Genomic DNA, 13,785 nt, shown 5'->3' with positions numbered 1-13,785 from the left:
TGTAACAGCCAAAACGTCACCTGTGCTTTCATTCTAATCTTTCTATTAAAACATTTGCTTTAATCTCATTCTCTCCTCATGATGTGGTTTATATTTATAGGAAATTTGGTGTATGATTTGTTTCTTCTGCTATAGTTAGCTATAGCTATTATCTTGGACAGAGTGTTCACAAGAACACTTAGCAACAGGTATTATTTAAGTCTCATGAACATTCACACCTATATCACTTTTTCTAGCCTGTTTACAAAGCTGATTTAGTAGATAGTGTATTCTCTGACCAAAAATTAAAGTTGAAATAGCCTATAATTGAACCTAACCAATAATATTGACTTGGGAATGGCAACATTCAATTTCCAAATACATGAAACACATACAAATTTTAGGAATTTAGACTAGTAGCATCCTTTTTGAAACATGTTTTTGAAAATTCAGTTTACTCTCCAAGAAGAGTTTTTCCTTTTTTGATCAATTTAAATTCCTGTCTAACAACTTCATAGCCTACAAGTAAGACTGTGATTAAAATGTTAATGCATTCTGAGGCAAAAAGGAATTCCAGAAAAATTCAGTAATCACTGAAAAGTGTAGTTAAGTGGCTGTAAGATTAATCATTTTTAACCTAGCACACACAATTACTCATGTATCTTTTGAGCAGTACCAACAAGGTATTTCCTGGAGATTAATGACAGTCCAGGTTAATGGGCTGAGGAACAGTCATTAGTCCTTACACAAAGGTAGTTTGAAAAGTAGAAATGAAAAGCCACTGCTAGGTCAAGATAATGCCATTCCAGAAGATGTTTCAGAAGATTAGTTCCCTTTTCAGAAGCCCATAGTTGCTGCTGTTCTCATTCTCCCTTCTCCACATGACACATCTTAGACTCAGGTTTTCAACCTCCTGTGTTGTAATTAAGCTTTGAGAGTGGCTTGTAATCTCTCCTTTTTGTCAATGAGCTATCTCCTTTTACTCTTTCTTACTTCAAACCCTTCTTGGAAGTCATTCATTTTACGTAGCTTCTTACCATCAGACTTATTTTATTTGTTTGGACAAATTGTGCTTGGGTATCTAGAAACCAAGTCAGTCAGAATATACCTTCTGGGATTTTGAAGAGAAAACATCAATGTATGCCATGCATAAGATATGCAGAAAATATAAAATTACTGTCAGTGGTAGGCTGGGATTGAGGAACAATCAGACCTAAACACTTCAGTAAATCATAAGAGGCTAACTCTTCAAAGGGACACAGAAACAAGTCGCTACAGTCAGGATACCATTATAAGCAGAAGTACAACCTTCCAGACTGTGGCATACCTAAGAGACATACACTTGTAGATGATGATATCAGGCTTCGTGGAAGCTCAGTCCTCCTCCAGGCCAGCCTAGGCTGCACCCATTCTGCATGTTGGCTAATCTGGATCTGTTTCAGTGACCCTCCCATCTGACCAGATTTATTAATCTCAGGATTATTATGCATGATACAGTAGGACCGCTAGAGCAAGAAGGACTCTTGTAGAGATAGCAGGAAATGGTGGCAAAGGATCTGGAGCCACCCGGTGAAGCACTGTCTTAAAAAATCCCACTTTGGCTCCTCACCCAGAGAATAACGGAGAGCTGAAGACTGATTCCTTAGTTGAAAAAGGTGACCTCCTTTTGTGCCTGGGCAACATCCTCTGTAACTCTGTTTCCCTAGTAAGGGTTTCAGGATTCAGAACCTTGCACCCATGCCTGTTCTAGGGCATGTTGCTCACCTTCTGCTGATTCATTCATGGAGTGTCTGACTGGTTGTTCCACTAATCCCATGCCTGTACTCCGATCCCTATGGTATATTTTCACATTTGGAAAATTTTAAATGCCAGAGGCTATTTTGCTACTTTAAAAAACCTGCAGTTGGCCCTCTGTAACCACAGATTCCTCATCCACTAATTCAATCAACTGGATAGAAAATATTGGAAGAAAAATGTTACATTGGTACTGATGTGTACTGTTATAGTTAGGCCTATGATGGTTGCATCTGTGCTGAACATGTAGAGATGTTTTCTACTTGTCATCATTCCCTAAACAATACAGTATAACAACTATTTAATTAGTAGTCACATTTTTAGGTTTTAAAAGTAACCTAGAGATGATTTAAACTATAAAGGGTAACATAAAAGTACTGTGCCATTTTATATAAGGGACTTGGGCATCCACAGATTTTGGTATCCTTGGTGGTCCCAGAAACAATCCCCTGTGAATACTGAGGTATGATTGTACTGAAAATTAGTAACATAGCCAAAGTATCCTAAAGGAAACTCTAAGAAAAACGTTTTCTGGTCAGTGGGGCAAAGGGTAGAAATCCAAAAGTCCCATTAAAATAGCAACTGGCATTTTGCCACTAAAATGTATCTGATCTAATTCTGAATGCATTAGATACCTGTGTATTTTGTAATACAGCCAAGAGATGTAAATTTGTAGTTACCAGTTCAAACTGAACTACTGGTTTAGAGTTACAAGTATAAGTGAAAATCTTTGTGTTCTTCCCTTGTGTTAAAAAAAAAAATTCTTATTTTTATACAGATTAGTTCCACTAGACCTAGCTGGACCTTCAGGTTCTCTTTTCAGCTGAAATTGCCTTGTACAAATGAACTATCCAGATGTACATGGGAATATAATAGAATTCTTGTTGAAAAACTAGATTACTTAGGTCATGATTACAGTTTTATGATACCATCTGGGGAAATTACTAAGTGCATATGAATTTGAGGTAAACTAAAATGGCCTTATGGCCTCTTTTACCACTTCTCTAGGAGTCAAACTTCCTGGTCACTGTGCTTACTTTAAGGGTATCCATGTCACCATTGCTGAAGAGAGAGACAAGAGACTGGCGGCCAAACAGAGCAGTGGGCAAAATGATCTCTAGGTGACATGATTGGAAGAGTCTTTGTACTTAATACAGCATGAAAAAAAAAGAAGAAGAGCACTAGATCTACAGCTCTGTCATGGTTTGAGCTAGAGCCTTTCTTCCACACATTGGGTAGGTATTTAATGGATCAGTACAGTTTTTCTGAAACCTGACCTAGCCATTTAATGATAGGATAGTAAAAATTGCTTTTTGTGTGTGTGTACAAATATTGCCTTTCCAAATTAGGAAAGAACAAGTAAAACCCAATGGAAGTGCCTTGTTTTAAAAGGAGTAATTTAATGCTTTCCTATTAACACTCTCCCAAGGTAGTGTTATATAAATAATTACTGCTACACAGGAAGAGTCATTTCCCATTCTGAAATAATTTGCACACATGTAGGAATTTCATTATCTCCTCAAAATCCTCTGGGCTGTGAGCCCACAAATTATCACATTGTGAGTGTGGAACTTTTATTATATGATTTAAATTTTATAGCAGGAGAGAGCAAAATAATTTTTAAAAAAAGTTACGTGATTATAGCTAGAGAATCTCAGGGAAAGAAAAAAATGTTTCTACTTCTTTAACATAGATCAAGGAAATTTATGGTTTGTGTTTAATAATAAACTTTGTTTTTTAAAATGTCAAAACCACAAAATTTGGCGTTTTAAATTCATACCTGAGTGTGGGTGTGTAGTGTTTATAGCAGTGGTTTTTAGGGTCCCAAAGAAAACACATCATTTAAATGCGAGGTCCCTTGGTTTCTAGGTGATGTTTCTAGCCCCAGACTTCTTAATTTGATCCAAGGGATTCAGGTTTTGTGTCCGTGTGTATTCTGGGCTTTGTAGCATTTATTAGTTTCTCAAAAGGACCTGGCATACTATATTTTTAAGACTGAATTTTGTTAGACCCAATCTATAGCACCATGATGGGAATTTTCTGTCCTGATAATAATAGCTCCTGGTTGTGGAACACTTAAATGCTACTAACTGTACTTATATTTCTCATTTACTGCTCCCAACAAGGCAAATACATTATTATTTCCATTTTATGATTGAGGAAACTTAAGGCTTTGAGAGGTTAAGTAACTTGAAGATCACACAGAACTGGAATTAGAACCCATGATGCCATCTGGGAAAAATACTTAGGCACTAAGTATTATAATAAACACACTCATTTATTGGTTTCGTTTTAACTGGAATTTTGTCTGATAATACTGTATTCAAACAGCCTTTACTCTGTTCCAGTGGTTGAGCATTGCACCTTATCTAGATGCTACTATGCTATAATTCTGAGATCAGCGTTGGAATGTAGGACCCAGAAAGTGCCTGGCATTTGCCTGTTACACAAACAAGTGAACAAATGAACAAATGTTTGCATCTCCCAGGCATGACCAGGGTAATCTTCTTTGGTAATACCCTCCCATAGTGAGTACAGGCTGTGGTGGTAGTCATGGCAGGGTGGAGTATTGTTTTTGAGAGATACCATGCATACAATAAATAATGCCTACCTACTACTAAAATCAGCTGATTTTCTCTCATAATTGTGTATTTGTCAGAAGCCAGCAGGCTTTCACCAATTTCTCAACACATTTGGAAGGCTAATTGGAGTTATTTGCATAGCTTTCCCTTTGACTTTTTTCATGAGACAATGAGGTTTTGACAGTCGGTGTCGCACAAGAGTAGTTAGAGTTGAATTTCTATAGCTTGATAATTTTTAATTATCTTTAGAAAAACAAGTATCTTTAGTCCTGGGACTTTGGGAAAATTTCCACAGGCCTCGATTCTTCACCTGTAAAATGAGGGGTATGAGTGGACTATATTAGTTATTTGCTACAGATTGTTTTTTCTTTGTTTATTTTAGTACCCTATAATTTTTTTCCCACTGAAAACCTCTCTGCAAAGCCTCAACACAAAAGTAGAGCTTTTAATGTAGAGCAACACAGATGGTGCCTCTTAACATCTTTTCGCATTTATTTTATTACGGTATGATTTGCATGCAGGGAAGACCTATGTAAATTTCAGAGAAATTTGCAAATACTAAGATTAAAATATTTTTAAAGAAATGATTTTTGTTTTGTATTGCTTTTACTTGTATTTCAACTCTATGTAGCTTCAGGGAGTGGAATGAGTCTTAGAGGATCTTTGTCTCTTAATTATCAAAGTTCAAGAGGGAAACCATGAGAGAATCGAAATGGGTGGAGGAGTAAGTAGAAGCTACACTAACCTCCTCCCAGGACTAATCTGAAATTGCAGCTAAATTGTAAAGAAATTATCCTTAATAACCTACTGAATAATAGCTGGAAAGAAGACTTATAACCAAGGACTGACAGAAGAAACCACTTCACTACAGTGAGACTGGCTGGGATCCCACAGGTAGCAGCTGAAGTTCCAGAGACATATTTCACTGGCTGGGGAATTTCCCCTGAGAAGTGTGGGGTCTAAACCCCAAGCTGGGCTCCCCAGCCTACAGCAGCAGAGCCAGAAAAGAACCAAATAACATCCAGCTGTAAATAGCAGGGTTTCTCTCTGCCAGGGAGAGACAGCTAGAAACACAGAAAGCCTCTTAAAGGGCCAACATAAAATTTCATTTGAAGCCTATTATTCTAAGCTCCGGCTGAGGGAGGGCAGAGCAGACTAGAGATGCTTGAGGAAGGTCTGGGGTTGGCAGCTCTGGGGAGAGAACAGAGAGAAAGGACTAGGGATCCCTATGCTGAATCATTCCCCATTCTACAGAAGCAATGTTAGTCAGGCAGAGCACTCCTGAGTGGCATCAGCCTGAGGAGAAGTAACAGCCCCACTGATGGGAATTACTCTGCCCCACCCTGTGATTCTTACACTGGACTGCTGATTACAGCGTGAGGCTATATCACTGATTAGTTTAAATAAGGCGAGAGTAGGGGGAAGATACAAAGAAGCAGCCAAAATGGGAAGACAAGGAAACAGTCCCCAAATGAAAGAACAAGAGAATTCTTCAGCAGAAGACCTAGATGAAATGGAGGCAATTTATCAGATACAGAGTGTAGAGTAATGATTATAAGGGTACTCAACAGCATGAAAAAGACATTGAAACCATAAAAAAGGACCAGTTCAGAAATAAAGAATATTTGAAATAAATAGTATACTGGAAGGAATAAACTGTAGGTTAGATAAAGCAGAGGGTTTAATCAGTGATTTAGAAGACAAGGTAGAATCCTAAAAGCCGCAAGAGAAAAGCAGGTAGTAACATACAAGGGAGTACCAATTAGGCTGTCATCAGTTTTCTCAAGAAAACATTTCAGGCCAGAGGGGAGGGACATGAAATATTCAAGGTGATGAAAAGCAAGAATCTACAACCAAGGCTACTGTACCCAGCAAGGCTATCATTTTAAATCCAAGGAAAAATAAGAAGCTTCCCAGACGAGAAAATGTTAAAGGAGTTTGTTAACACCAAACCAGTACTGCAACAAATGTTAAAGGGCTTATTTAAGAAGAGGAGGAGGAGGAAGATGAAGGAAAGGAAGAGGAAGAGGAAGAAGAAGAGAAAGGAGAAGAATGCAAAGAAGGAGGAGAAGAAGAGAAAGAAAGAGAACAGAGGAAAATAGTCTAATAATAAAAGGGCACTAAATATGTATATACCAAAAGTCACCTTAAATGTAAATGGCTTAAATGTGCCAACCAAGATACATAGGGTAGGTGAATGGCTAAGAAAACAAGACCCATATATACAAAGAGTAGAAGGGATGGAAAAGATATTTCATGCAAATGGAAAGGGACAGGCAATACTTATATCCAACAAAATAGATCTTAATACCAAAGCTATAGTAAGAGACAACGAAGGAACTGCATAGTGATAAATGGAACAATCCAACAAGAGGATATAACTTTAATAAACATTTTGGGAACCCAATTTAAGCACCTAAATATGTAAAGTATATCCATAAAAGGAGAGAGTAACAGAACTAGTCATAGTTGGGGATTTTAATACCCCCTTGACTTAAATGGATAGATCTTCCAGACAAAATCTACAAGGAGACAGCAGCCTCAAACAACACACTAGATCAAATGGATTTAATTGATATCCTCAGAGCATTTCACCCCAAAGCAGCAGAATATACATACTTTTCAAGTGCACATGGACATTTTCTAGGATAGACCAAATGTTAAAACACAAAAGAAGTATCAATAAATTTAAGATTGAAATTATATAAAGCATCTTCCTGACCAAATGCTATGAATATAGAAATCAATCACAAGAAGAACACTGAAATACAAACAAAGACATGGAAGTTAAATAACATGTTATTACACAGTGAATAGGTCACAACAAGATCAAGGAAGAAATCAAAAGATACTTTGAAACAAATGAAAATGAGGACACAACAATCCAAAGTCTGTGGGACACTGGGAAGGCAATCCTATCAGGGAAATTCACAACATTACAGGCCTATCTAAAAAGAAAAAGAAAGAAAAGAAAAAGCTCAAATAAACAATCTTACTTTATACTTAAAGGAACTTGAAAAAGAACAACAAACAAATCCCAAAGTGAATTGAAGGAAGGAAATAATAAAGATCAGAGCAGAAATAAACAAAATAGAGTCTGAAAGAAAATGGTACAGAAGATCAGTGAATCCAATGACAAGCGTTCTCCTTAAGATCAGGAACAAGAAAGGGATGTCCTCTTTCACCTCTCTTATTCATCATAGTACTGGAGGTCCTAGCCATAGCAACCAGACAAGAAGAAGAAATAAAAGACATCCAAATGGGAAAGGAAGAAGTAAAATTGTCTTTTTTTGCAGATGACAAGACATTGTACATAGAGAACCACAAAGATTCCACCAAGAAACTACTAGAACTGATAAATGAATACAGCAAAGTAGCAGGACACAAAATAAATATCCAGAAATCAGTTGCATTTTGATATGCCAATAATAAACAGGGAAATTAAGAAAACAGTTCCATTCACAATTGCTTCAAAAAGAAGAAAATACCTAGGAATAAAATTAACCAAGGATGTAAAACCCGCTGCCAGCATCATACTCAACAGGAGAAAACTACAAGCGTTCCCCTTAAGATCAGAACAAGACAGGGATGTCCACTTTCACCTCTCTTATTCAATGTGGCACTGGAATTCCTAGCCACAGCAACCAGGCAAGAAGAAGAAATAAAAGGCATCCAAATTGGAAAGGAAAAAGTAAGATTGTCTTTTTTTGCAGGTGACATGATACTGTACATAGAGAACCCCAAAGATTTCAGGAAACTACTAGAACTGATAAATGAATTCAGCAAAATAGCAGGATACAAAACTAATACCCAGAAGTCAGTGCTTTTTATATGCCAATAATGAACTAACAAAAATGGAAATTAAGAAAACAATCCCATTCACAATTACTTCACAAAGAATAACATACTGAGGGATAAAGCTAACTAAGGATGTAAAAGACCTGTACTCAGAAAATTATAAAACACTGAAGAAAGAAATAGAAGTAGATACAAATAAGTGAAAGCACATCCCGTGTTTATGGATAGGAAGAACTGACATCATTAAAATGTCCATACTCCCCAAAGCAATCTATAGATTCAATGCAATTCCTATCAAAATTCCAATGACGTATTTAACAGAACTAGAAAAAGTATAAAAAAAATTATATGGAACCACAAAAGGCACCACACAGCAACAGCAGTCTTGAGAAAAAAGAACAAAGTTGGAGGAATCACCCTACCTAATATCAAAATATACTACAAGACCATAGTAATCAAAACAGCATGGTACTGGTATAAAAACAGATACATATATCAATGGAACAGAATAGAGAGCCCAGAACTTAACCCATGCCTTTAGAGTTGATTAATATTCCACAGAGAAAGGAAACACATACAATGGGCTAAAAATTAGTCTATTCAATAAATGGTATTGGGAAAATTGAACAGGAATTTACAGAAAAATGAAAAATGAAACTAGACCACTGTCTTACACTACACACCAGAATGAATTCTAAATTAATCAAAGACCATAAAAAATCCTAGAAGGAAACAAAGGCAGCAAAATCTCAGACATTTCTCATAGCAATTTTTTATTGGATATATCTCCCCAGGCAAGGGAAACAAAAGAAAAAATAAACAAATTGGACTACATCAAACTAAAAAATTTTGCACAGCAAAGGAAATCATCAACAAAATAAAAGACAACCCACAGAAGGGGAGAACATATACTGATACATCTGATAAGGGGTAAATATCCAAAATTTATAAAGAGCTTACAAAACTCAACACCAAAAAAACAAATAGTCCTATTAAAGATTGAACAAAGAACCTGAATAGAAACCTTTCCAAAGAGGACATACAGATGGCCAATGAACATAGGAAAAATGCTCAACATCACTCATCTTCAGAGAAATGTAAATGAAAACCACAATGAGATATCATCTCACACTTGTTAGAATGGCTGTCATCAATAAATCAAGAAACAGCAAGTACTGGTGAGGATGTAGAGAAAGGGGAACCCTTTTGCGCTGTTGGTGGGAATGCAGATTGGTGCAGCCACTGTGGAAAGCAGTATAGAGATTCCTCAAAAATTTTAAATGGATCTGCCTTTTGACCCAGTGATCCCACTTCTGAGAATATATCAGAAGGAACCCAAAACACTAATTTGAGATAACAGAAGCTCCCCTAGGTTCATTGCAGTGTTATTTACAATTACCAAGATATGGAAGCAGCTCAAATGTCCATCAGTACATGAGTGGGTGAAACAACTATGGGACATTTACACAATGGAATACTACTCCACCGTAAAAACAGAAAGTTTTACCCTTTGTGACAATATGGATGGATCTGAAGAACATTATCCTAAGTGAAATAAACCAGTCAGAGAAAGACGAATACCATATGGTTTCACTCATATGTGGAATCTAATGAACAAACCCAACTAATGAGGAAAATGGGGACAGACTCATAGATGGAGAACAGGATGATAGTGGGAGATGGGAGGTGAGAGGGTGGAGGGATTGAACAAAAAGGAAAACAGACTCATGAACATGGAAAACAGTGTGGTGATTGCTGGGGTGAATGGGGTGTAAGAGGACTAAATGGTAATGAAAAAATACAATAAAAATTAAGTCAAAAAATAAAGTAGACATTGGCAAACAAGAAAGAAAAAAGAAGGAAAACCAATTTGATATTGTCAAACTATCCTTGATGTCCGTATTATACAGTGGTATATGTCAGCAAATTTCCAAGCATAATAAGTAGAACATTATGGGCCTGAGCCAACTGTAGCCAAATGGGTTTTTTAAATATATACTTTTAACCAGAATTTGCCTAACAAGTCTTATAATGGAGAATGTCAGTGATTTTTTAAAATTCAGCTCCCTAAAACTTTTAATTTTATTTAAGGAAAAAGTCTCCATCTCAATGAAATACTTTTCTTTTTTAATATAATGTAATTTTTGCATTAGTTGGGGTGATATACAATAGTAAGTTTTAAAATTCTGAACTACTAACTGCACCTGCTTAGGATCTAAAACTGAAATGGAAAACACAAGGCTTAACCCCACATGCTCCCTGATCAAATGCAAAGGTTCTTAAAATAGCTCCGTGTGAAGATGTTCAGAGCAACTGAAAACCAAGATGTTGGTGTCCCTAGTCCCAACCTGGTGGTTTAATACCACGGCTCAGAGGCAGCTGCCTCTGTCTCTGTTTTCGGACCAGGAGAAGCAGCTCGAAGGAGCAACACAGAAGCAGCCTCTGCTTGCTCCACCTTGCTATCGCCACCCTGCAGTCTACTTTCCTAGTCAGGGATTGTCCTTAGACCCATTATGAAGACCTAAGACATTCATTTTAAGCCACCAACACAAAAGAAAAGTAACCTAAAGTCTCCAAACAATTACAGCAAACTTTAAATAGGTACAAAATAATTCCAGAAAAAAATGCAAGGAAGAAATGAAGTCTTGTGTATTTGAGTGGTCATTGCTACGAACTCATAGTACTATGTCTGGTATCCTACATACTGTTACCTCAGTAGCTTAGTTACCAGAAGATTAATGTACTCTCTCAAAATCTATCAAAAAGAGCTTCTTCATCCACTTAGGACTGCTCTATTCAGCTCTTCCTATCTTGATACTGCTCTTGGTTAATAGTGCTTACCATTTTTCCACATAGAGAATTTTTTCCTGTGCTTTTCTCTCTTACCCAGGATGTACTCCTTTTCTCAAGGGCCCACTTATTCTTCCACCAGAAGCAGGATCGAAACTGGGTAGGCAGTTGATGTGCTCTTTGAGACAGTGTTTTATGTTGCCAGGCTGGTGGTAGCACTAACCAACAGTTTAAAATTACATTTGCATTCACATACAGGTGAAAATACTAATATACTGAACTGTTTCTGCCCCCCGCCCTAAGAAGGAAAAAGGCGGTAGCTTTAATCTCTTTTAGCAACTAACCTAACCTGATTTTTTAAGGGCCAGAGGAAAGAACCATAGGATGAGTAACTAGAAGAGAAATAGAGGAAGGAAGAGGATGGGGTGTGGGGAGGCCTAAAACTCTCCTTTTGTGACATAGTTTCCAGTATCTGCCACCTTGAAACAGTAGGTCAGAGCTGTGAGTACTCATGTTGAAAACTCAGAATTTTTCTAATCTTCCACTTGAGAAATTACTTAATGAGCCTGTGCATCAGAAAGAAATTAACTAAGCTAGTCCCTTAAACATATAAAACCTAGTTTATCCACCTGCTGAACAGGGAATAATACCTATTTTTCCTTCTGTGCAGGGTCCATAGGATCAAGTAAGTGATTGATATTGAAATTTATAAACAATGTAAAACACTTCATAGGTATAAAATGGTATTATTGTTACAATTAATGCCATCATAAAAAGTATACTCAACTAAATACTGCCACTCTCTCAGATGTAGCCTCCAGTGACTGACTACAGTCATTCTGTCAGACAGATTAGATAGAAACATCTTGAACTTCCATCACATTTGAACCCCAAATAGCTATGAGACTACAGTACAAATTTTGTTCTGATGTTTTCCTTTGGGATTTTCTGTCTGACCCAATTCTAAGGGAACAACCTATCAGTATGTGGGCCTTTTGTCTAATTTCTGTAGTTTAGATCAGCTTAAATGTCAACATCCTTCAAATGAGGCTCAGGTACTTGCACTGAAATGTACATTCGAACTTGATTATTTGATGATTTGGTCTGCAACATTATCTCCATATCTCACAGACATTAAATAACCTTTATAAAGTAGGGAAAATAATTTTGGAAATGTCCTTAACTTTTCTTTTAATTAGAAATGAGGGAGAAAACATTTACATGGTAAACAATATGAACAATATACATGTTCAAATTTCTAGTAATTGGCCTGTCTCAGAAGATTTCTACACATGGCACGTAGAAACCATAACTGCATGTGGTAGGCACCCTTAAACATTTGCTGAATGAATAAACGAATGAGAAAACAAATTAAGCCCTTTATCATAAAAGTGGTTTCCTTAGTGTTTTCCTTAATCTTAATAAAAAAAGAAAAAAATCTGTTCTGCACTCAGTATGAATGGCTGTTAAATGCTGGTGGTCAGTAGTTCCTATCCTAAAACAAATAAAAACAACTAACTTTTTTAAAAAATGTTTTGTAATGTAACATTTTAGAGAAGCAAGGCACGTATGTCGATGGTAATGAAAATTTTACTTTAAGTTAAAACAAATAATATGGACTCTATTCTGAAGAGAGAATACAGGGCCCTTTACTTCTGGTATTTTCTGAGCCTTCAAAACTAAACTCTTGCATTGGTTATCATAAAAACCCAAACCCACAATGCTTTGAGAAATTACTTGGAAAACTCTCCAGAGTAGTCCTGTCTTAATTGCCCTACATATTTGTTTTTAAAAAGTGAAAGTAACCCTTGAACATTATCTGCCTTTGGAAAGCTTCAAGGGCAAACAGCTCTTAAAGTATTTATGCTAATCTTAATTAAATATAATGGGAGTTTCATAATAGTATGAATTGATACTGTGGAGGCATATTTACTTGGGATATTTGTTTTTGAGGGATGATTGATATAGGCACTCCTCAGAGATCTTGTGGTTGTAGTTTCAGACCACTGCAACACAGCAAGTATCATCTTTTTTGCTGGTGGAAGGTCTTGCCTTCAGTTTGTTTAAAAAAAAAACAAAAAATAAACAAATAAACAAAACATAACATCTGTGAAGTACAATAAAGCAGAACACAATAAAATGAGGTATGCCTATACACTGGGAAGTGCCATCACAGGAAAAGCATTTTTTGTTGCACCTAGAGGAACATTGTCTTAATCTGAGCGAGCTCTCCAGTAGTACAATACTCCATGCCCTCTTTCATACAAACCTAATACACACATAGAACATAGTGAATGCATGGCATATATATTGCAACTCATGAAATCCTTGATACTTGCAGAGATATTGAAAAAAAAAAGATATGTAATACTCTGTCATTATGAAGAAAAATAAGAATGATTATGTCAAGCATTTCAGCTCACATATCTATATTCTCTGTTGATTGGGGCTCCAGTATTCAAAACTATGCAGTCACCAGAAACATTGACTAATACTCCCATTGAGCAAGTACAGTGAGCAGAACTTTCTCTGGTATCATTTGGCAGCAATTCAGCATCATCTCCTATTGACATTGAGATGTGATATGTAATGGATATCCAGTCATGTTCTTTGAAGTGGAGGGTAACCCCCCAAGACCTTCCAAAAACTCTGCCTCAAAAATATGCTTCTGTGTTCTGGCTCCAATTCATCAAATCTTAGTACCAAAGAAATATGAACAAAAGTATGAAATATGAACAAAAGTGAAGAAAAGAGAATGCAATCTAGTTGCCATTTTAAGATGTTAGTTTCTTCTGTTTTTTCATGAAAAGAGAATTCTTCCTCTCCAATCTAGCCTAACCAG

At 36.5% G+C, this 13,785-nt stretch overlaps 2 protein-coding genes across 3 annotated transcripts in view; one reads left to right on the top strand and one right to left on the bottom strand.

Annotated features, from left to right (window-relative positions):
- CMSS1 (cms1 ribosomal small subunit homolog) overlaps nucleotides 1-13,785 on the top strand; it is a 389,163-nt gene that overhangs the window by 286,808 nt on the left and 88,570 nt on the right. The window lies entirely within an intron of this gene.
- FILIP1L (filamin A interacting protein 1 like) overlaps nucleotides 1-13,785 on the bottom strand; it is a 291,329-nt gene that overhangs the window by 276,733 nt on the left and 811 nt on the right. The window lies entirely within an intron of this gene.

Source organism: Furipterus horrens, unplaced genomic scaffold, assembly GCF_987537825.1.
Source record: "Furipterus horrens unplaced genomic scaffold, mFurHor1.1.pri manual_scaffold_1, whole genome shotgun sequence".
Classification (NCBI taxonomy): Eukaryota; Metazoa; Chordata; class Mammalia; order Chiroptera; family Furipteridae; genus Furipterus; species Furipterus horrens.
Note: the sequence above shows the minus strand (reverse complement) of the source record. Positions and strands in the feature narration are given on the sequence as shown.